Raw genomic sequence first — 25,175 nt, 5'->3', positions numbered from 1 at the left:
AACTACATGAAGACTCTCTTTGCTTTTTAATTGATAACTTGACTTGTGCATTGTGGATTTTTGTCATTTTGGTCTTGTTTTGTTTAGATAAATATTCTCTATTTTTCTAAACCTGTGTTGTGTCATTTTTTAGTGTTTTTATTAAGTTACTGTGTGTGTTGGTACAAATACTTTACAACTAGCACTCTGAAGTTAAGCCTACTGCTCGTGCCAAGCTACCAAGGGGGTAAGCAGGGGTTAGCTGAGGGTGATTCTCTTTTACCCTGACTAGAGTGAGGGTCCTTGCTTGGACAGGGGGTAACCTGACTGCCAACCAAAGACCCCATTTGTAACAATCGAACAAATTGAATTAATCCATTTACTGCACTCCTCTCTGAGTCAAAAGATATGAATGGCTTCTAATAGGTGGGATAAGGTATGGTGTCTCACCAGAGTGCTTCCGGTTTCTGAACCCGAGGTGGAAGAAAGACCTCAGTGGGCGCTCCATCACATGCAAGAAGAGAACCTAATTTTATTTGTGGTGCAGACATCCATATTAAGTATGTACCCCTTGCATCATCGAAATAAAAACAAAAATCCAGATCCTCTTCAAGTCAGATCCCTGCAACACAGTTCAACAAATCATTATTCTTCCTTTTCCTTCTATGGCATATAAGCTGCAATCTCAAAACATTGAGCTACCCAACACCAAACGCTGCTCCTTGCTGGTGATTCAGGAAACCCTATGTCGGGATGAAAAAGATCTAGGAAATGTGTACTCCTGCCAGACTGCCCAACTATGGTGTTGTCTGGATTCCTAATGCTGATTTTGTTTTGTCATAGGCAAACAGGGATCATGTATGTGCACCATGATATCATGTCTCACGGATTGCAGTTTTGTAGAACCGGAAGGGGTGTCAAAATCACTCAAAAATCAAAATCAAATAGTAACTTTATTTCGGCTAAAAGCCATAAAAGTCAACAATAAAACGCCATATCATGATTGAGCAACATGTTGATTATAAAAGAAAATAAACAAGAAATACCACGTTATACTTTAAGAGCCCTGAATAAGTTGTGAGATCACATAGTTGTAAAAACAGTGCAAAACAACATTGTTCTTAAAATCTTGAAATCCCAAAATATTCAATATAAAAATATTAGGCCATTATATCTTAACTCATGCAGTTAAAAACTTGTTATGTTAAATAAATATAATCTAAGACCAATATGTTAAAACACACAATTATGGCAATTCTCTGGTTCTTTATAGCCCATGCACTTTGCAAATATCTCGCAACTGAAAAAACTATTTTGTCATTTGTGTCAGTTGTCAAAAGGCGTAATGCTATATTCCATTCCCTTATCCCCATTGACCTACATAACTGAGCAATCCACTTCTTCCTAGGTACCAAATATCTAGGACAAAAAAACATAACGTGCGCAAGTGACTCTATTGTCTTTTGACAATGATGACAGAATGTTGAATTACAATCCTCCCCTTCCCATCTCGCTGTAAATGTCTTGAGCGGGAGGATCCCTAATCTGAACTTGATAAAAAAGTGATTTAGTATAGGGAGGGTTTACATTGTCCATATAGGCCTCAAATTTGGGGCTACATTTATGGTCTAGGAACTGTAGGGTCCGACTACCTTGGTTTTTAGACCAGATTTGAACCAAGATGTTCTCCCAGTAGCACCTTTTTATACGCTCTTTTACTTCCTTGGTCAGGTTATGAGGAGCACTCCACACCTCCTCCATTTTGAGGAGTTTACACATATCTCTGATTTGTCCAAACCAAGGGATCTTTAATGCACAGTCACCTACGAAAAACTCATCTAATGGTACATGGAGGGTGGACAGATACTCCAAAGTCCAAAGACGAACCCAATACATGAGTGGTCTTAGTGCAATTTCGTTGTGGATCTCATTTAAGGCTAGGTCAAATCTAAGGGGGGTGCGAGGAGTACTCATCGGCAGTCGCAGAAAGTTTCGTATGAAACGGTTTTCTACCATGTCAAACACCTAGAGTTAGTGTGTCCCCAAGCTCAGCACCATAGATTGAAGCTGCAACAGCCGCTGCTTTATAAACAGTGATGGCGGGTGATATCTCCCCTTCCGTAATATTAGCAATTTTCCTCCCTATCACTGTTGACCTCTGCCTAAGAGCTGTCAGACTCTTCCCAATCTGCGCCGACCAATGTTGGTCATCACTTAGCCTAATCCCCAGATAGTCGAATTGGCTGACTCTCTCCACTGATTGGCCTGCTATGGTCATTTTCCCCCTAAACGATTTATGCGGGTTAAAAGCCATGAACTTTGATTTTGTTGAATTTATTTCAAGCCCTCTATTAAAACAAAAGTTATAAAAAGCATCCAGTTCATTTTTTAAGCCCATGGGTGTGCTCGAGATTAATAAGGTATCGTCAGCGAACATTAAAATGGGGACAGAGGATCCAGCTAGCTTTGGGGCATCATGGTTGCAGTGTAACAGTTGATCCGCCGCACCATTGATATAAAGATTAAACAATGTTGGTGCCAGAATACACCCCTGCCTGACCCCCCTATTGACAGGTATAGCTTCCGTTAGATCGCCACTTTGTGACCATCATACTTGAGCATAAGTCCCCTCATGTAGATACCTAATCAGTCTTAGTAGTTCTCCATCAAGTTGATAACTCTCCATAACATTCCACAATAGATCCTGTGGTACCATGTCAAAAGCAGCTTTTAAGTCAATAAAAGCTACATACACATGGCTCCTATTAAGTGACAAATATTTCCAACATAAAAGGTTAAACCTAAATACCTGATCTATTGTGCTCATTCCTTTTCTAAATCCTGCCTGGAAATCGGAGAGAATATGAGAATCCTCTATCCATGCCTGTAGTCTATTCAATACCTGCTTGCTGAATATTTTTTGACTAACATCAATTAGACTAATTGGCCTATAGTTGGTAGGTTCTTCCCTTGGCCCTTTCTTGTAAATAGGGACTATGATTGCTCCTTGCCACGTGGGGGGAAGTCCTCCCCCCCTCAATGTCTCATTACTGAGCGCATTTAGATACAGAGACCAGGGGCCAGATGTAGGAAAATTGCAAATTGCGACTTGCAATTTGCGAGTCCTTCCGACTCGCAAAGTGCAAGTCGCAATTTGCAATGCAGAACGGTGTCTCAGACACCGTCTGCGAGTCGGTATGGGGTCGCAGAGACCCACCTCATTAATATTAATGAGGTGGGTCGCAAATTGCGGCCCCATACCGACTATAGGCACTCGCAAACATGGAGGCCTGCTGTAGTCAGCAGACCTCCATGTTCGTGACTGCTTTTAAATAAAGCAGGTTTTTTTTTTTTAAGTGTAGCCCGTTTTCTTTAAAGGAAAACGAGCTGCATTTAAAAAAAAATCCGAAACCTTTAGTTTCGGTATTTTTTCAGGGTAGGTAGTGGTCCCTTGGACCACTACCTGCCGTGAAAAAATAATTTGGGGTCCATTCACAAAGAGGAAGGGGTCCCATGGGGACCACTTCCAATTTGCGAGTGGGTTACCATCCACTTGAAGTGGATGGTAACTGCGACACCATTTGCGACCGCATATGCGGTCGCAAATGGTATTGCATACCACTCCGAATCGCAAATAGGAAGGGAACACCCCTTCCTATTTGCGATTCTGAAATGCATTTTGCGAGTCGGTCCCGACTCGCAATATGCATTTCTGAATAGGAAAATGCAATTTGCGAGTCGCAAACGGCAATTTTTGCTGTTTGCGACTCGCAAATGCTTTCCTACATCTGGCCCCTAGTTGTCGGTCGGGACAGATATAAATCACCTGGGATGCCATCCAGACCAGGGGCCTTCCCTTTTCGTATTGATTGTAGAGCCAGAGTTGTTTCTTTTAGGGAGAAACAATCCAGGTCGAATTTGGGTAATATAACTCTCCCATCAGTTGAAGTATTGGCAAGAAGTTAATTAGGTTTTAATGGAGGAATAGTGGTACTACTAATTTGAGGTTTTCTGTATACATTTTTAAAATGCGTCACCCAAGTTTCTGGCTGAATTACAGGGTAGTTCTCCACACCTTGAGAGCTACCTTTGTCTGCCACTAGTTTCCAAAATAGTTTAAAATCCTTCTCATAAAGTGCATCAACCAGCCTATTCCAATATTTAGTTTCCCACTCTTTTTTAGCATTTTTTAGTACAACTTTATATGCAGCCCTAGATGTTCTTATCTCTCGGCAGTTCCCTGCCTTCAGTGCTCCCAATAGCTGTATTTTGGCCTGAAATGCAAGGGTTAGAGAACCACCTCAACGTTCTAGTCCCAATCTCTGTCCGCCTCCTTGCTACCTGAAAATGTGGTTTTAGCCGGTTAATCAAAATGCTATGCAAATTAATCAAATCCACCAATGTAATATTTATATGCTTCAGTGGGAAAAGCGTTGTTGCAACTATTCTATAAATTAATAACTGGAAGTTTACATCATCTTCCACCCATTCCCACTTCACATTTTTATAATCATTGGTCATAGCTAGGATATTGGTTTTGGTCCATGTTGTCAATGTTTTACAGCTAAATAGAATAGTAGAAAAGGAGGTACTCAGAGCTTGATGGTCACTATATTTACGAGGGAGAACAACCATGTCGATAAGAGATTTCCAGAGAACATCATCTACTAAAACATAATCCAGATGGCTAGAGTATGGACCTCTCCTATATGTAGGCGACGCCGGGGTGTCTGATCTGGTATTCCCATTTACTATTCTTAACCCCTTTGTTTTTATTAGATCTTCTAATAGATCTAATGCTCCCCCTTCTTTATTAGTTGTAACTCGAACCGGCCCAGATCTATCCCATGGATCTACAAACTGGATTCCTCTTTGCTGTTTGTCATCTCTGCAATTCAATTGCATGTTAAAATCTCCTGCGGCAATTAAGCCCTGCCTATCGGGTAGACAATTAAGGAAGTCTGTTAGCATACTCATCAGAACGGTCTGAGTCCTTTGGGTGCCAGGTCTGACATATATGTTTACAATTACTATACTAACGGGCCCCCTAACAGTACTAAGTTCAACCTCGACAGCTAATAGATCCCTTATAGGGGTTGCTAACTCCTTCACCTTTGGGAACAGATCATGTTTTAACCAGATTATCAAACCCCCTGAAGCCCTGCCAGATGGTGATGGAAGCGCAGTCTTCTGGAAGGTCCAATAGCCTTCTCTATTAACTGCAGATGAAACCCATGTCTCCTGTAGTAAAATAATATGGTGTTGATCTATAAAACTACACCAGTCAGGGTTAGCTGTTTTCTAAAGCAGCCCTGCCACGTTCCAAGATAGAAACCTAATCTGTAGATCGAGTCCCTCCTCCATATCTAGCGGCTTCTCTCTGGTTTCATTTAGACGAGGCGTTACTCCATGGTCCTTCTCCTCTACTGAATCGCTGCAATGTGCTTTTAAATCCGCTTCCAGGGTGTATGATATCCGGTTGTTTGACGTAGAGGGGTCTAGAATGGCTATACCCTCTCTCCCAGCCTTCACCGTGGGGGCTTCACGTCAGTCTATAGCTGAGGTTGGGCTGTTCTTTTGATCCCTTCTATGAGTACCTATGTGCTGGGCCATTTATGTCTCTTGGAAAAACAGATTTGTCAGTGATTGGAGGAGTTTTTGGGCAAGTGACACTTGGGATGAGGTACCGGGTCTCACTCTTGCATCAAGTGCCAGAAGGCCCTTTACTAGGCTCTGGGTGGTCAATTTAAACCCTATAACATCTGTTGTTAATCCTACTCTTGTGTATCTCTGTGCGGTAACTATGTCATCCCTTATAATGGACCTGCACTTCTTTGTCCCCCTTATCCAATGGATTATTTTGTTTTTAAGAGAATCCCCTTGCTCTTTTTGACCATTGCTTAGCTTGGGGACATTTGTCATGTATATATCGTAATCACTATGTCTGATCTGACTTAGAGGGGCATTTCTCAAAGGGCATACAGACCTTTTATCTAAAAGTTCATTTCTATGCACCTCACAGTTAACTCCCTTATTCAAAATGTTATTGCATTTATTAGAGGCGCCCACTACAGGAGGTACACTATCGCCCCCATAAATATTCTGGGTTACCACTTCAGCCCTTTTTCCCCTACACATCCCTGTCATAGTTGTTTCGGCTAATTGGGTTGGCTTAGCCAGGGAGTTAGGGTCAGGTTTTTATGATGATTTCCTTGTGTCAAAAGCACTCCCCTCATAGCGGTGGAAGGCTACCGCCTTCACTAGGTGTTACACAGCATCAGCGTGGTGGTGGCAGCATATCAATAGTGTAGTGATCAGTAACAGTGAACAGGTCCATTGTTCCCTGTGTCACTAGAGTGCAATCTACATGCGCACTCACTTTTTTAAATGTTCTGCTGCTGTGTTTAACTCATCCCTGGTTTACATCAGGTTGATGTAGAAGTGTGAATGTGATGAAAACATATGCTGAATGCATGTGTGGTCTCAAGAAATACACTACACAAAAGGTGAAGTGTGGTACAGTGCGCACATTGCAAATGTGTGTGTTGTGGCAGTGTTTTTTTTAATAACACTCTGGTGCAGTACAGAGAGACTGCAGTACTGAGCTATATGCACATACTGAGTGCATGTGCCACACGTGGGTACGCTGGTGGTCGCATAATACATGAGGATAATAGTACTGGGCAGTGAGTGTGCTGTAGATGTATGCTGAAAACAAAAGTGCCTGCACTGGTACATTACATGGTGGATCCTGGGTTCCAATTTGTGAGCCCAGGCGTGCCTGGTGAAACATGAGTAGATGAATCCCCAAAGACAGTACTGTATATTGCTGCATTCCTGTAGCTGGGTGGGACATGCATTGGAGGTTGGGAGAGCCAGGCTCTCTCTGTGCATTTTGAGGGCTGTTTGATTCAATGATAGATCATAAAGAAGGGGCCTGGGTGCATCTCAGGAAGCAAGAGATGGGGCTGATAGGGGAATCACAAAGAATGGGGCAGAGGGCTCAGGATTAACCTATTGGGTGCACATATCCCTGTGGGTGAACTCTGGTCATTTTCATGAATCTTGTTGTGGGTTTATCGGCTTCAGAGTCCTGACCGCTGTGACAGACATCCTTCAGGAGGAAAAAGAAAGGGGACATATGTACATTTCAAAGAAGCAGAACCCCAACATAAAACTTCAAAGACTGAGACACAAAATATAATTTTGTGTCTGGAAAAGACTATAAGTAGAGGAGTTTGACACCGCAAACATTGTCATCAGATGATCAGCCAGATGGGCTGTGTGAGGAGGGGAAGCTGTGCCAGACTTCTGCCTGTGACAATGACTAGGGACCCAAGCCTGCTATCCTCCTTGCTGGGTGAAGGCACATCACCCAGGGAAACCAGGACTACCCGCCCTAGAATGTGGAGAGCCAGCATCTGCATGCTCATCAAGACCAATGTGCCTCCTGCGAGGTACGAGAAATCCGCTCCCAAGCTGATCGGACTGTAACCCATAAGCTGGACTGAATTGGTGACCCCGTATGCCAGGAGGGGCCACCGTGGACTGAGCTAAGGAGCACGGTGGGAGACACCTGCTCCCGCACCAATCGGGCAGTCGCCTGTGTGTCAGATTACTTTGGCAACCCTATATGACAAGAGAGGCTACCGTAGATGCAAACATAAGATCGGCATGACTGGACTTGTCAGTTCCAGAGAAGTGACCTCGTATGCCAGGAAGGGCCACCAGAGATGCTGAGGCCAAGGGTCTGGGCCATCGCCCAAAACTGCAAAACAGCTGCTGTGACCAAGCTGGGACCAGCCCACATTCTGTGGGCTGCACTGAAGGAGGTTTGATGATCAAGAGGAAACCACTGGAGCACCATCGGAGCAAGAAAACCACCCACCATTCCAGGCAGAGGTAAAAGTCACTCACCACGTGACAACCCTGATTGTCTGAGCCAGCTGTTAGCGTGACTCAAGGGAAAGAGCCTGCCAGGTGCTGCATTGTGTGACTGCAGGAAGGCTGACTTTGCCAAACTGGAGCAAGACTGTGCTGCACCACTGTAGGGTTCCATATCACCAGATCAGGTAAGCCAAGAACTGGGCCTTTTGGGCTTCAAGGTACATACAATCCTTGGTGCTGCAACACCATGTACTTTAGCAACTGAATACAAACAGATTCTGAGGGTTGAACTCTTGAATACAGCTTAATAGTTTACACTTCCTGGATGGGGTCATCAGTGAATAGGGAATAACATTGAACTCGTTGCACTAGAGGGGGGAGGACAGGGAATGGCCTGACAACTACTAAATACCTGACCTCAAGGGGGATTGTGTTGTTGCTTTTGATTGTTGCTTACCTTTGCATGTGTAGAGTTAGAATTAAAATAATTCTTTTTATCTGGCTTGACCTTGATTTATTGCTCGAGGTGCTTGCATTTTGAGTTATGAGTCATGTTCACAGATCTGTTTATGCACTTCCCTCAAAAGCACCTTGACTGCTCATCCTACGCTACCCAACTGAGAGTCAGGTGCAGAAGGGGGTGCTTGGCCCAGTTGAGCGGACCCATAGTCGGGCGGACCCCCAGATATTGAGAGTAAAGGGCCTCAACCACGGTTGGGCCCACAAACTGCTGCTTGCCCTGCAGCCCTTTGAACAGGATTCTGACATCATAGGCATCAAAATATCATAACATAATTTGAGGTTGGATTCAAGGCGCTACTCAACAAATCATTCTCAAAGAATCTTATACTAACTGCTTACATGTCTGCATCTAAGAATTAACAAAATAACTCTGTCATTTGTTCTGCCTTTTACCAAAATAATAGAGGCTCCCTGAACTGTTAATGAGGACATCAGTATGAGGACGTATGTACACTAATGGTCATCGATATTCCCCTCAGTACAAAAATGGCCGAATGAATAAATCACTTCCTGGTTACCCCTAAGTTACGCTTTTGAATAGACCACTAGTCTGATAACGCAGCATGAAACCCTTCCCTAGTTACAGTGTCAGGTGATACAAATCCCAACTGCTAAACTTGTCCACGTGCAATGCTGATTTTTACTGTAAAAAGTAATATTAGTATTACACCACAATGAACACACGAAGCATCAGTATTTCATTTGGCGAACCAATCCATTCTTACATAGGGTACTTAGGCCTTCGCTATGTCATACCATTCCTGAATTCCCCATTTAAATTTTGATCTTGTAAACCACGTAGAGGTTAATATTAAATTAATTATATTGTTGTTAGCATAATTATTGCTCACCACTCTGAACACGCTACCAGCAGTGAAGGTTACCTATCTCACGTTCTTGTCTTTCCCTCACAGAAATTATTCTTCAGACAAAGGACATTCAATGATATGTTTGCGCTCTTTCTTTGCTTTTTATTATATTCAGAATACGAAATAAGTGTCAGTAGTATAACAAACAGTGGGTCCCTGATAACAGATGTTTAATGTTTTTTATGGCTACAAAGGTCACCGAGAGATAAGGTTTGTAGCCCGCAGGAATCTTAACATTTATTTAATTTCACACATCAGCAACTACTTAGCATTGTATGCATTCAGATTAAGCAATGCCTGTCGGCCAGAGTGCCTCAACTGTTCTGGAAATATCAGTTCTCTAATTGGTTTGTACAGGAGTTGTGATTTAGTAGAGCAAACAAGAGCTGTTGTAATCAAGGCTTGGTTGCTTCTAATGGCCTCCGTCAGTGAACAGGTGAATCCAAATGGGACTTGGAGCGCAGTGCGCCCTTTCTGATGCAGAGTGACAGGGCTAGGATGTGGAATATGTCAGGTCACTGCATACTTGTTAAAACAAGAATTTATTTTAGAGAGAGGAATCGCCTTGGACATAGAAATATTTTTGGAATGTATTTGACTTAAAATCGTTCAAATGCAGAGTTTACATCGCTACAAATTAGAGATGAAAGAATGTGGGCATATTTAACATGATAATATTTAAACCTTTAGCCAAACAATAGCTTAACTCTATCTTCTCTATTTTATTCTTCTCTTCCCACCGCAAGACAAAAGAAAGATCATGCTGATGTCATAGACATAAATACTCTATATATAATTTCACTGGAAAAAAGTTTAAAAGTGAAATTAAAGTTATGTAAGGTACTAATATCTCACTTTATATTTAGAACCTTAAATATTGAAAGAAACAAAGGTTAAAGTGATGTTTTAATTAGGTGAAAATGTTAGTTACAACATAACATTTTGAAAAAACACTGACATTCACCAGTTATGGTTAATTGAATTTATTGTAACTTCCCCCATACACAGTTTTGTCACAAATGATGTCATTTCAGATATCAATGCTGCCATTCAACATGTCATGAGTGATGAAATATGTGAGGCTATAAGCAGTGAAAGGTGAGGGTGCAAGTTATAGTTATTTCATGGAGCATTGTTTCAATTAATTCCTAGTTTTTTTATTCATACCTTACTACACCAACCCTGTGCTGTTCGTGGCCAAAGGATCCACAGTGGCATGAAAAAGAAAGGGTGGGGGGGAGGGAGAGGATCTGTAGTTTTTTTCTGAATCATCGTTCAATTTTCCTATGGTAAACTGCATGAGGAAAGCACATTTCGGTTCCCTCTTTCTTTTTGTCGACCCCTCTCCGATCAATCTGAACAAAACTTTCCAGGGAGTAGCTGAGGTCGATGAGACTGTTTTTGGAAACCTTCATGAAGTTTTGTCAAATGGCACCAAAGTTATTAGCAAACCAAAATATTCATTACCTATGGAAAAGTGGTCCTAACTATTACTACTTAGTGGTGACTGCCACTTGCTCGTATATATATAATCCTTTCTCAAGGTCGGGAGTTTAAAAAAATGCATAGGATTCTTTATCTTCCCAAAAAAATATTACATGAATTGTATAGCCCCTAATGTGTGCGTTATTCTGTTTAATAGACAAAAAAGCAGGAAAGTTCAAGTGAAGTTCTAGTTGCCTTTGATTAAAATACCTCAACATATGTTTGAAAAAAGTGAGAAATTCAGCTAAAACCACAATTAGTGCAGTTATGGGTGCATGCAAAAAACGAAAACCACTGAAATCTGCACACAACCCTCAAAATTCTGCTGTAATCCATCACCTTTGTATACAGCAACTTCGACCCTCAACAGACCCAGTCACCATTGCAACTCACTTCCCATCATGGCCACAGAATGAACCTTGACTTCATGATCAGCCATCACCACTATCAAATTCACTGCTACCAAGATGAAACAACTACTCAGTGCCCTCATTTCACCCTCGCCCCACAACACATTCACAAAGGACTCCTACCTAGCACCCATCCTTGATGCCTCTATTGACTCAATCAAAGTCCCAGACACTTTCCAACAGACCAATCTCTCTCCTACCACACCCAGCAAAGGTCTTAGAGAAACAAATCATCCAACATCTCATCAACCACCTCAGCAACCACCAGCTCCTTGATGTCACACAGTATGTACTCAGACCCAACCACAGTGCAGAACCAGCACTTATCATTCCCACAGAAGCTATCTTCATGATCCTTGATAGAGACACAGCAGTTCTCATTCTCCTGGACCTCTCTGCCGCATTTGACACAGTCTCATATGACAAATTCATCAGGTTCTCACACTAAATTGGCATCCAGGGATCTGCTTTCTGCAGGTTTTGCTCCTTGTTAATGGGTAGAACACAAGCTGTCAGCCTGGCACCTAAATCTTTGGAAGCCCTCAAACTCATCCTTGGAGTGCCTTAAGGTTCATTGCTTAGTCCCACCATCTTCAACACAGATATGCTTCCTGTTACCAACGTCATCCACGCACATAACATCAACCTTCTCTCCTATGCCAATGACATGACTCATACACTCTTTCTTGGACAAGACCCTAACGCAAGAGACAGGTTCACTGAAAAACGAAAAACCCCTTCGCTGCCAGGCCTTTCCCCCCTCCTGTGCCAGGCCTTTTTTTGCCTATTTGGGGCAGTTCGCGCTTAGGCCCTCATAACTTTTTATCCACATAAGCTAACCAAGCCAAATTTGTGTCCTTTTTTTCCAACATCCTAGGGATTCTAGAGGTACCCAGACTTTGTGGGTTCCCCTGAAGGAGGCCAAGAAATTAGCCAAAATACAGTGGAAATGTCGTTTTTTTCAAAGAAATTGGAAAAAGTAGCTGCAGAAGAAGGCTTGTGGTTTTTCCCCTGAAAATGGCATCAACAAAGGGTTTGCGGTGCTAAACTCAGCAGCTTCCCAGCTTTCAGGAACAGGCAGACTTGAATCAGAAAACCCAATTTTTTAAAAAAAAATTGGCATTTTACTGGGACATTTTTGCAATTTTTTGTGCTTTCAGCCTCTTTCCAGTCAGTGACAGAAATGGGCATGAAACCAACGCTGGATCCCAGACACCTAAACATTTCTGAAACGTAGACAAAATTCTGAATTCAGCAAGGGGTCATTTGTGTAGATCCTACAAGGGTTTCCTAAAGAAAATAACAACTGAAAAAGAAAAATATTGAAATTGAGGTGAAAAAAACATCAATTTTTCTCTACGTTTTACTCTGTAACTTTTCCCTGCAATGTCAGATCATCAAAAGCAATATACCGTTACGTCTGCTGGACTCCTCTGGTTGCGGGGATATATAGGGCTTGTAGGTTCATCAAGAACCCTAGGTACCCAGAGCCAATAAATGAGCTGCACCCGGCAGTGCGTTTTCATTCTATACCGGGTATACAGCAATTCATTTGCTGAAATATAAAGAGTAAAAACTAGCTATCAAGAAAACCTTTGTATTTCCACAAAGGGCACAAGATAAGGTGTTGAGGAGCAGTGGTTATTTGCACATCTCTGAATTCCGGGGTGACCATACTAGCATGTGAATTACAGGGCATTTCTCAAATAGATGTCTTTTTTACACACTCTCCTATATTTGGAAGGAAAAAATGTAGAGAAAGACAAGGGGCAATAACACTTGTTTTGCTAATCTATATTCCCCCAAGTCTCCCGATAAAAATGATACCTCACTTGTGTGGGTAGGCCTAGCGCCTGCGACAGGAAACGCCCCAAAACGCAACGTGGACACATCCCATTTTTTTTTAAAGAAAACAGAGGTGTTTTTTGCAAAGTGCCTACCTGTAGATTTTGGCCTCTAGCTCAGCTGCCACCTAGGGAAACCTACCAAACCTGTGCATTTCTGAAAACTAGAGACCTAGGGGAATCCAAGATGGGGTGACTTGTGGGGCTCTGACCAGGTTCTGTTACCCAGAATCCTTTGCAAACCTCAAAGTTTGGCTAAAAAAAACATGTTCCTCACATTTCTGTGGCAGAAAGTTCTGGAATCTGAGAGGAGCCACAAATTTCCTTCCATCCAGCATTCCCCCAAGTCTCCCGATAAAAATGATACCTCACTTGTGTGGGTAGGCCTAGCGCCCGCGACAGGATATGCCCCAAAGCGAAACGTGGACACATCCAATTTTTTTAAAGAAAACAGAGGTGTTTTTTGCAAAGTGCCTACCTGTAGATTTTGGCCTCTAGCTCAGCCAGCACCTAGGGAAACCTACCAAACCTGTGCATTTTTTAAAACTAGAGACCTAGGGGAATCCAAGATGGGTTGACTTGTGGGGCTCTGACCAGGTTCTGTTACCCAGAATACTTTGCAAACCTCAAAATTTGGCTAAAAAAACACATGTTCCTCACATTTTTGTGGCAGAAAGTTCTGGAATCTGAGAGGAGCCACAAATTTCCTTCCACGCAGCGTTCCCCCAAGCCTCCCGATAAAAATGATATCTCACTTGTGTGGGTAGGCCTAGCGCCCGCGACAGGAAATGCCCCAAAGCGCAACGTGGACACATCCAATTTTTTGAAAGAAAACAGAGGTGTTTTTTGCAAAGTGCCTACCTGTAGATTTTGGCCTCTAGCTCAGCAGGCACCTAAGGAAACCTACCAAACCTGTGCATTTTTTAAAACTAGAGACCTAGGGGAATCCAAGATGGGGTGACTTGTGGGGCTGTGACCATGTTCTGTTACCCAGAATCCTTTGCAAACCTCAAAATTTGGCGAAAAAAAAACATGTTCCTCACATTTCTGTGGCAGAAAGTTCTGGAATCTGAGAGGAGCCACAAATTTCCTTTCACCCAGCGTTCCCCCAAGTCTCCCAATAAAAATGATACCTCACTTGTGTGGGTAGGCCTAGCGCCCGCGACAGAAAATGCCCCAAAGCGCAACGTGGACACATCCAATTTTTTGAAAGAAAACAGAGGTGTTTCTTGCAAAGTGCCTACCTGTAGATTTTGGCCTCTAGCTCAGCCGGCACCTAGGGAAACCTACCAAACCTGTGCATTTTTGAAAACTAGAGACCTAGGGGAATCCAAGATGGGGTGACTTGTGGGGCTCTGACCAGGTTCTGTTACCCAGAATCCTTTGCAAACCTCAAAATTTGGCTAAAAAAACACATGTTCCTCACATTTTTGTGGCAGAAAGTTCTAGAATGTGAGAGGAGCCACAAATTTCCTTCCACGCAGAGTTCCCCCAAGTCTCCCGATAAAAATGATACCTCACTTGTGTGGGTAGGCCTAGCGCCCGTGACAGGAAATGCCCCAAAGCGCAACGTGGACACATCCAATTTTTTGAAAGAAAACAGAGGTGTTTTTTGCAAAGTGCCTACCTGTAGATTTTGGCCTCTAGCTCAGCCGGCACCTAAGGAAACCTACCAAACCTGTGCATTTTTGAAAACTAGAGACCTAGGGGAATCCAAGATGGGGTGACTTGTGGGGCTCTGACCATGTTCAGTTACCCAGAATCCTTTGCAAACCTCAAAATTTGGCGAAGAAAACACATGTTCCTCACATTTCTGTGGCAGAAAGTTCTGGAATCTGAGAGGAGCCACAAATTTCCTTTCACCCAGCGTTCCCCCAAGTCTCCCAATAAAAATGATACCTCACTTTTGTGGGTAGGCCTAGCGCCCGTGACAGGAAATGCCCCAAAGCGCAACGTGGACACATCCAATTTTTTGAAAGAAAACAGAGGTATTTTTTGCAAAGTGTCTACCTGTAGATTTTGGCCTCTAGCTCAGCCGGCACCTAGGGAAACCTACCAAACCTGTGCATTTTTGAAAACTAGAGACCTAGGGGAATCCAAGATGGGGTGACTTGTGGGGCTCTGACCAGGTTCTGTTACCCAGAATCCTTTGCAAACCTCAAAATTTGGCTAAAAAAACACATGTTCCTCACATTTTTGTGGCAGAAAGTTCTGGAATGTGAGAGGAGCCACAAATTTCCTTCCACGCAGCGTTCCCCCAAGTCTCCCGATAAAAATGATACCTCACTTGTGTGGGTAGGCCTAGCGCCCGCGACAGGATATGCCCCAAAGCGAAACGTGGACACATCCAATTTTTTGAAAGAAAACAGAGGTGTTTTTTGCAAAGTGCCTACCTGTAGATTTTGGCCTCTAGCTCAGCCAGCACCTAGGGAAACCTACCAAACCTGTGCATTTTTGAAAACTAGAGACCTAGGGGAATCCAAGATGGGGTGATTTGTGGGGCTCTGACCAGGTTCTGTTACCCAGAATCCTTTGCAAACCTCAAAATGTGGCTAAAAAAACACATGTTAATCACATTTTTGTGGCAGAAAGTTCTGGAATGTGAGAGGAGCCACGAATTTCCTTCGACGCAGCCTTCCCCCAAGTCTCCCGATAAAAATGATACCTCACTTGTGTGGGTAGGCCTAGCGCCCGCGACAGGAAATGCCCTAAAGCGCAACGTGGACACATCCAATTTTTTAAAAGAAAACAGAGGTGTTTTTTGCAAAGTGCCTACCTGTAGATGTGGGCCTCTAGCTCAGCCGGCACCTAGGGAAACCTACCAAACCTTTGCATTTTTGAAAACTAGAGACCTAGGGGAATCCAAGATGGAGTGACTTGTGGGGCTCTGACCAGGTTCTGTTACCCAGAATCCTTTGCAAACCTCAAAATTTGGCTAAAAAAAACACATGTTCCTCATATTTCTGTGGCAGAAAGTTCTGGAATCTGAGAGGAGCCACAAATTTCCTTCCACCCAGCTTTCCCCCAAGTCTCCAGATAAAAATTATACCTCACTTGTGTGGGTAGGCCTAGCGCCCGCGACAGGAAATGTCCCAATGCGCAACATGGACACATCCAATTTTTTGAAAGAAAACAGAGGTGTTTTTTGCAAAGTGCCTAACTGTAGATTTTGGCCTCTAGCTCAGCCGGCACTTAGGGAAACCTACCAAACCTGTGCATTTTTGAAAACTAGAGACCTAGGGGAATCCAAGATGGGGTGACTTGTGGGGCTCTGACCAGGTTCTGTTACCCGGAATGCTTTGCAAACCCTGAAATTTGGCTAAAAAAACACATGTTCCTCACATTTCTGTGGCAGAAAGTTCTGGAATCTGAGAGGAGCCACAAATTTCCTTTCACCCAACGTTCCCCCAAGTCTCCCAATAAAAATTATACCTCACTTGTGTGGGTAGGCCTAGCGCCCGCGACAGGAAATGCCCCAAAGCGCAACGTGGACACATCCAATTTTTTGAAAGAAAACAGAGGTGTTTTTTGCAAAGTGCCTACCTGTAGATTTTGGCCACTAGCTCAGCCGGCACCTAGGGAAACCTACCAAACCTGTGCATTTTTGAAAACTAGAGACCTAGGGGAATCCAAGATGGGGTGACTTGTGGGGATCTGACCAGGTTCTGTTACCCAGAATCCTTTGCAAACCTCGAAATTTGGCTAAAAAAAACACATGTTCCTCACATTTCTGTGGCAGAAAGTTCTGGAATCTGAGAGGAGCCATAAATTTCCTTTCACCCAGCGTTCCCCCAAGTCTCCCAATAAAAATGATACCTCACTTCTGTGGGTAGGCCTAGCGCCCGCGACAGGATATGCCCCAAAGCTCAACGTGGACACATCCAATTTTTTGAAAGAAAACAGAGGTGTTTTTTGCAAAGTGCCTACCTGTAGATGTGGGCCTCTAGCTCAGCCGGCACCTAGGGAAACCTACCAAACCTTTGCATTTTTGAAAACTAGAGACCTAGGGGAATCCAAGATGGGGTGACTTGTGGGGCTCTGACCAGGTTCTGTTACCCAGAATCCTTTGCAAACCTCAAAATTTGGCTAAAAAAAACACATGTTCCTCACATTTCTGTGGCAGAAAGTTCTGGAATCTGAGAGGAGCCACAAATTTCCTTCCACCCAGCTTTCCCCCAAGTCTCCCGATAAAATTGATACCTCACTTGTGTGGGTAGGCCTAGCGCCCGCGACAGGAAATGCCTAAAGCGCAACGTGGACACATCCAATTTTTTAAAAGAAAACAGAGGTGTTTTTTGCAAAGTGCCTACCTGTAGATTTTGGCCTCTAGCTCAGCCGGCACCTAGGGAAACCTACCAAACCTGTGCATTTTTGAAAACTAGAGACCTAGGGGAATGAAAGATGGGGTGATTTGTGGGGCTCTGACCAGGTTCTGTTACCCAGAATCCTTTGCAAACCTCAAAATTTGGCTAAAAAAACACATGTTCCTCACATTTTTGTGTCAGAAAGTTCTGGAATGTGAGAGGAGCCACGAATTTCCTTCGACGCAGCGTTCCCCCAAGTCTCCCGATAAAAATGATACCTCACTTGTGTGGGTAGGCCTAGCGCCCGCGACAGGAAATGCCCCAAAGCGCAACGTGGACACATCCAATTTTTTAAAAGAAAACAGAGGTGTTTTTTGCAAAGTGCCTACCTGTAGATGTGGGCCTCTAGCTCAGCCGGCACCTAGGGAAACCTACCAAACCTTTGCATTTTTGAAAACTAGAGACCTAGGGGAATCCAAGATGGGGTGACTTGTGGGGCTCTGACCAGGTTCTGTTACCCAGAATCCTTTGCAAACCTCAAAATTTGGCTAAAAAAAACACATGTTCCTCACATTTCTGTGGCAGAAAGTTCTGGAATCTGAGAGGAGCCACAAATTTCCTTCCACCCATCTTTCCCCCAAGTCTCCCGATAAAAATGATACCTCACTTGTGTGGGTAGGCCTAGCGCCCGCGACAGGAAATGCCCCAAAGCGCAACGTGGACACATCCAATTTTTTGAAAGAAAACAGAGGTGTTTTTTGCAAAGTGCCTACCTGTAGATTTTGGCCTCATCTCAACCCATCCAGCAGCACAGTCAATCAATCAATCGGGGTTCTTGAAGAGCTTTCAATCTGCAGTGTTATCCCAAAACTCACAAAAAATGTTTCTATGTCATCTGTAGCAAAGTATGTTCATTCAGGTGAAGAGTACCTCCGACAGGGCACTCTCGGTCTCTTTGACCTCCTCAGTGTCAATCCTTCATTCTCACTTTCACCAAGATCACAGTCCTTGGTATCCTCAGGAATTGTTTGAGTCACACACTCTTAAGTCAGATTCAATTTTTTCCTTTCTTGTCTACTTGGCCAGCAGTCACCAGCTTCTACTTACATCCAATTTTTTAAAAGAAAACAGAGGTGTTTTTTCAAAGTGCCTACCTGTAGATGTGGGCCTCTAGCTCAGCCGGCACCTAGGGAAACCCTACCAAACCTTTGCATTTTTGAAAAACTAGAGACCTAGGGGAATCCAAGATGGAGTTACTTGTGGGGCTCTGACCAGGTTCTGTTACCAGAATCCTTTGCAAACCTCAAAATTTGGCTAAAAAAAACACATGTTCCTCACATTTCTGTGGCAGAAAGTTCTGGAATCTGAGAGGAGCCACAAATTTCCTTCCACCCAGCTTTCCCCCAAGTCTCCAGATAAAAATTATACCTCACTTGTGTGGGTAGGCCTAGCGCCCGCGACAGGAAATGCCCCAAAGCGCAACATGGACACATCCAATTTTTTGAAAGAAAACAGAGGTGTTTTTTGCAAAGTGCCTACCTGTAGATTTTGGCCACTAGCTCAGCCGGCACTTAGGGAAACCTACCAAACCTGTGCATTTTGAAAACTAGAGACCTAGGGGAATCCAAGATGGGGTGACTTGTGGGGCTCTGACCAGGTTCTGTTACCCGGAATGCTTTGCAAACCCTGAAATTTGGCTAAAAAAAACACATGTTCCTCACATTTCTGTGGCAGAAAGTTCTGGAATCTGAGAGGAGCCACAAATTTCCTTTCACCCAACGTTCCCCCAAGTCTCCCAATAAAAATGATACCTCACTTGTGTGGGTAGGCCTAGCGCCCGCGACAGGAAATGCCCCAAAGCGCAACGTGGACACATCCAATTTTTTGAAAGAAAACAGAGGTGTTTTTTGCAAAGTGCCTACCTGTAGATTTTGGCCACTAGCTCAGCCGGCACCTAGGGAAACCTACCAAACCTGTGCATTTTTGAAAACTAGAGACCTAGGGGAATCCAAGATGGGGTGACTTTTGGGGCTCTGACCAGGTTCTGTTACCCAGAATCCTTTGCAAACCTCGAAATTTGGCTAATAAAACACATGTTCCTCACATTTCTGTGGCAGAAAGTTCTGGAATCTGAGAGGAGCCACAAATTTCCTTTCACCCAGCGTTCCCCCAAGTCTCCCAATAAAAATTATACCTCACTTGTGTGGGTAGGCCTAGCGCCCGCGACAGGAAATGCCCCAAAGCGCAACGTGGACACATCCAATTTTTTGAAAGAAAACAGAGGTGTTTTTTGCAAAGTGCCTACCTGTAGATTTTGGCCTCCAGCTCAGACGGCACCTAGGAAAACCTACCAAACCTGTGCATTTTTGAAAACTAGAGACCTAGGGGAATCCAAGATGTGGTGACTTGTGGGGCTCTGACCAGGTTCTGTTACCCAGAATCCTTTGCAAACCTCGAAATTTGGCTAAAAAAACACATGTTCCTCACATTTCTGTGGCAGAAAGTTCTGGAATCTGAGAGGAGCCATAAATTTCCTTTCACCCAGCGTTCCCCCAAGTCTCCCAATAAAAATGATACCTCACTTCTGTGGGTAGGCCTAGCGCCCGCGACAGGATATGCCCCAAAGCTCAACGTGGACACATCCAATTTTTTGAAAGAAAACAGAGGTGTTTTTTGCAAAGTGCCTACCTGTAGATGTGGGCCTCTAGCTCAGCCGGCACCTAGGGAAACCTACCAAACCTTTGCATTTTTGAAAACTAGAGACCTAGGGGAATCCAAGATGGGGTGACTTGTGGGGCTCTGACCAGGTTCTGTTACCCAGAATCCTTTGCAAACCTCAAAATTTGGCTAAAAAAAACACATGTTCCTCACATTTCTGTGGCAGAAAGTTCTGGAATCTGAGAGGAGCCACAAATTTCCTTCCACCCAGCTTTCCCCCAAGTCTCCCGATAAAAATGATACCTCACTTGTGTGGGTAGGCCTAGCGCCCGCGACAGGAAATGCCCCAAAGCGCAACGTGGACACATCCAATTTTTTAAAAGAAAACAGAGGTGTTTTTTGCAAAGTGCCTACCTGTAGATTTTGGCCTCTAGCTCAGCCGGCACCTAGGGAAACCTACCAAACCTGTGCATTTTTGAAACTAGAGACCTAGGGGAATCCAAGATGGGGCGATTTGTGGGGCTCTGACCAGGTTCTGTTACCCAGAATCCTTTGCAAACCTCAAAATTTGGCTAAAAAAACACATGTTCCTCACATTTTTGTGGCAGAAAGTTCTGGAATGTGAGAGGAGCCACGAATTTCCTTCGACGCAGCGTTCCCCCAAGTCTCCCGATAAAAATGATACCTCACTTGTGTGGGTAGGCCTAGCGCCCGCGACAGGAAATGCCCCAAAGCGCAACGTGGACACATCCAATTTTTTAAAAGAAAACAGAGGTGTTTTTTGCAAAGTGCCTACCTGTAGATGTGGGCCTCTAGCTCAGCCGGCACCTAGGGAAACCTACCAAACCTTTGCATTTTTGAAAACTAGAGACCTAGGGGAATCCAAGATGGGGTGACTTGTGGGGCTCTGACCAGGTTCTGTTACCCAGAATCCTTTGCAAACCTCAAAATTTGGCTAAAAAAAACACATGTTCCTCACATTTCTGTGGCAGAAAGTTCTGGAATCTGAGAGGAGCCACAAATTTCCTTCCACCCAGCTTTCCCCCAAGTCTCCCGATAAAAATGATACCTCACTTGTGTGGGTAGGCCTAGCGCCCGCGACAGGAAATGCCCCAAAGCGCAACGTGGACACATCCAATTTTTTGAAAGAAAACAGAGGTGTTTTTTACAAAGTGCCTACCTGTAGATTTTGGCGACTAGCTCAGCCGGCACCTAGGGAAACCTACCAAACCTGTGCATTTTTGAAAACTAGAGACCTAGGGGAATCCAAGATGGGGTGACTTGTGGGGCTCTGACCAGGTTCTGTTACCCAGAATCCTTTGCAAACCTCAAAATTTGGCTAATAAAACACATGTTCCTCACATTTCTGTGGCAGAAAGTTCTGGAATCTGAGAGGAGCCACAAATTTCCTTTCACCCAGCGTTCCCCCAAGTCTCCCAATAAAAATTATACCTCACTTGTGTGGGTAGACCTAGCGCCCGCGACATGAAATGCCCCAAGCGCAACGTGGACACATCCAATTTTTTGAAAGAAAACAGAGGTGTTTTTTGCAAAGTGCCTACCTGTAGATTTTGGCCTCTAGCTCAGCCGGCACCTAGGAAAACCTACCAAACCTGTGCATTTTTGAAAACTAGAGACCTAGGGGAATCCAAGATGTGGTGACTTTTGGGACTCTGACCAGGTTCTGTTACCCAGAATCCTTTGCAAACCTCGAAATTTGGCTAAAAAAACACATGTTCCTCACATTTCTGTGGCAGAAAGTTCTGGAATCTGAGAGGAGCCATAAATTTCCTTTCACCCAGCGTTCCCCCAAGTCTCCCAATAAAAATGATACCTCACTTGTGTGGGTAGGCCTAGCGCCCGCGACAGGATATGCCCCAAAGCTCAACGTGGACACATCCAATTTTTTGAAAGAAAACAGAGGTGTTTTTTGCAAAGTTCCTACCTGTAGATGTGGGCCTCTAGCTCAGCCGGCACCTAGGGAAACCTACCAAACCTGTGCATTTTTTAAAACTAGAGACCTAGGGGAATCCAAGATGGGTTGACTTGTGGGGCTCTAACCAGGTTCTGTTACCCAGAATCCTTTGCAAACCTCAAAATTTGGCTAAAAAAACACATGTTCCTCACATTTTTGTGGCAGAAAGTTCTGGAATCTGAGAGGAGACACAAATCTCCTTCCACGCAGCGTTCCCCCAAGCCTCCCGATAAAAATGATACCTCACTTGTGTGGGTAGGCCTAGCGCCCACGACAGGAAATGCCCCAAAGCGCAACGTGGACACATCCAATTTTTTGAAAGAAAACAGAGGTGTTTTTTGCAAAGTGCCTACCTGTAGATTTTGGCCTCTAGCTCAGCAGGCACCTAAGGAAACCTACCGAACCTGTGCATTTTTGAAAACTAGAGACCTAGGGGAATCCAAGATGGGGTGACTTGTGGGGCTGTGACCATGTTCTGATACCCAGAATCCTTTGCAAACCTCAAAATTTGGCGAAAAAAAACACATGTTCCTCACATTTCTGTGGCAGAAAGTTCTGGAATCTGAGAGGAGCCACAAATTTCCTTTCACCCAGCGTTCCCCCAAGTCTCCCAATAAAAATGATACCTCACTTGTGTGGGTAGGCCTAGCGCCCGCGACAGGAAATACCCCAAAGCGCAACGTGGACACATCCAATTTTTTGAAAGAAAACAGAGGTGTTTTTTGCAAAGTGCCTACCTGTAGATTTTGGCCTCTAGCTCAGCCGGCACCTAGGAAAACCTACCAAACCTGTGCATTTTTGAAAACTAGAGACCTAGGGGAATCCAAGATGGGGTGACTTTTGGGGCTCTGACCAGGTTCTGTTACCCAGAATCCTTTGCAAACCTCGAAATTTGGCTAATAAAACACATGTTCCTCACATTTCTGTGGCAGAAAGTTCTGGAATCTGAGAGGAGCCACAAATTTCCTTTCACCCAGCGTTCCCCCAAGTCTCCCAATAAAAATTATACCTCACTTGTGTGGGTAGGCCTAGCGCCCGCGACAGGAAATGCCCCAAAGCGCAACGTGGACACATCCAATTTTTTGAAAGAAAACAGAGGTGTTTTTTGCAAAGTGCCTACCTGTAGATTTTGGCCTCCAGCTCAGACGGCACCTAGGAAAACCTACCAAACCTGTGCATTTTTGAAAACTAGAGACCTAGGGGAATCCAAGATGTGGTGACTTGTGGGGCTCTGACCAGGTTCTGTTACCCAGAATCCTTTGCAAACCTCGAAATTTGGCTAAAAAAACACATGTTCCTCACATTTCTGTGGCAGAAAGTTCTGGAATCTGAGAGGAGCCATAAATTTCCTTTCACCCAGCGTTCCCCCAAGTCTCCCAATAAAAATGATACCTCACTTCTGTGGGTAGGCCTAGCGCCCGCGACAGGATATGCCCCAAAGCTCAACGTGGACACATCCAATTTTTTGAAAGAAAACAGAGGTGTTTTTTGCAAAGTGCCTACCTGTAGATGTGGGCCTCTAGCTCAGCCGGCACCTAGGGAAACCTACCAAACCTATGCATTTTTGAAAACTAGAGACCTAGGGGAATCCAAGATGGGGTGACTTGTGGGGCTCTGACCAGGTTCTGTTACCCAGAATCCTTTGCAAACCTCAAAATTTGGCTAAAAAAAACACATGTTCCTCACATTTCTGTGGCAGAAAGTTCTGGAATCTGAGAGGAGCCACAAATTTCCTTCCACCCAGCTTTCCCCCAAGTCTCCCGAAAAAAATGATACCTCACTTGTGTGGGTAGGCCTAGCGCCCGCGACAGGAAATGCCCCAAAGCGCAACGTGGACACATCCAATTTTTTAAAAGAAAACAGAGGTGTTTTTTGCAAAGTGCCTACCTGTAGATTTTGGCCTCTAGCTCAGCCGGCACCTAGGGAAACCTACCAAACCTGTGCATTTTTGAAAACTAGAGACCTAGGGGAATCCAAGATGGGGTGATTTGTGGGGCTCTGACCAGGTTCTGTTACCCAGAATCCTTTGCAAACCTCAAAATTTGGCTAAAAAAACACATGTTCCTCACATTTTTGTGGCAGAAAGTTCTGGAATGTGAGAGGAGCCACGAATTTCCTTCGACGCAGCGTTCCCCCATGTCTCCCGATAAAAATGATACCTCACTTGTGTGGGTAGGCCTAGCGCCCACGACAGGAAATGCCCCAAAGCGCAACGTGGACACATCCAATTTTTTAAAAGAAAACAGAGGTGTTTTTTGCAAAGTGCCTACCTGTAGATGTGGGCCTCTAGCTCAGCCGGCACCTAGGGAAACCTACCAAACCTTTGCATTTTTGAAAACTAGAGACCTAGGGGAATCCAAGATGGGGTGACTTGTGGGGCTCTGACCAGGTTCTGTTACCCAGAATCCTTTGCAAACCTCAAAATTTGGCTAAAAAAAACACATGTTCCTCACATTTCTGTGGCAGAAAGTTCTGGAATCTGAGAGGAGCCACAAATTTCCTTCCACCCAGCTTTCCCCCAAGTCTCCCGATAAAAATGATACCTCACTTGTGTGGGTAGGCCTAGCGCCCGCGACAGGAAATGCCCCAAAGCGCAACGTGGACACATCCAATTTTTTGAAAGAAAACAGAGGTGTTTTTTTCAAAGTGCCTACCTGTAGATTTTGGCCACTAGCTCAGCCGGCACCTAGGGAAACCTACCAAACCTGTGCATTTTTGAAAACTAGAGACCTAGGGGAATCCAAGATGGGGTGACTTGTGGGGCTCTGACCAGGTTCTGTTACCCAGAATCCTTTGCAAACCTCAAAATTTGGCTAATAAAACACATGTTCCTCACATTTCTGTGGCAGAAAGTTCTGGAATCTGAGAGGAGCCACAAATTTCCTTTCACCCAGCGTTCCCCCAAGTCTCCCAATAAAAATTATACCTCACTTGTGTGGGTAGACCTAGCGCCCGCGACAGGAAATGCCCCAAGCGCAACGTGGACACATCCAATTTTTTGAAAGAAAACAGAGGTGTTTTTTGCAAAGTGCCTACCTGTAGATTTTGGCCTCTAGCTCAGCCGGCACCTAGGAAAACCTACCAAACCTGTGCATTTTTGAAAACTAGAGACCTAGGGGAATCCAAGATGTGGTGACTTTTGGGACTCTGACCAGGTTCTGTTACCCAGAATCCTTTGCAAACCTCGAAATTTGGCTAAAAAAACACATGTTCCTCACATTTCTGTGGCAGAAAGTTCTGGA

The sequence above is a fragment of the Pleurodeles waltl genome, chromosome 3_1, assembly GCF_031143425.1.
Source record: "Pleurodeles waltl isolate 20211129_DDA chromosome 3_1, aPleWal1.hap1.20221129, whole genome shotgun sequence".
In the NCBI taxonomy this organism is placed as follows: Eukaryota; Metazoa; Chordata; class Amphibia; order Caudata; family Salamandridae; genus Pleurodeles; species Pleurodeles waltl.
This window is presented reverse-complemented; position numbering follows the sequence as displayed.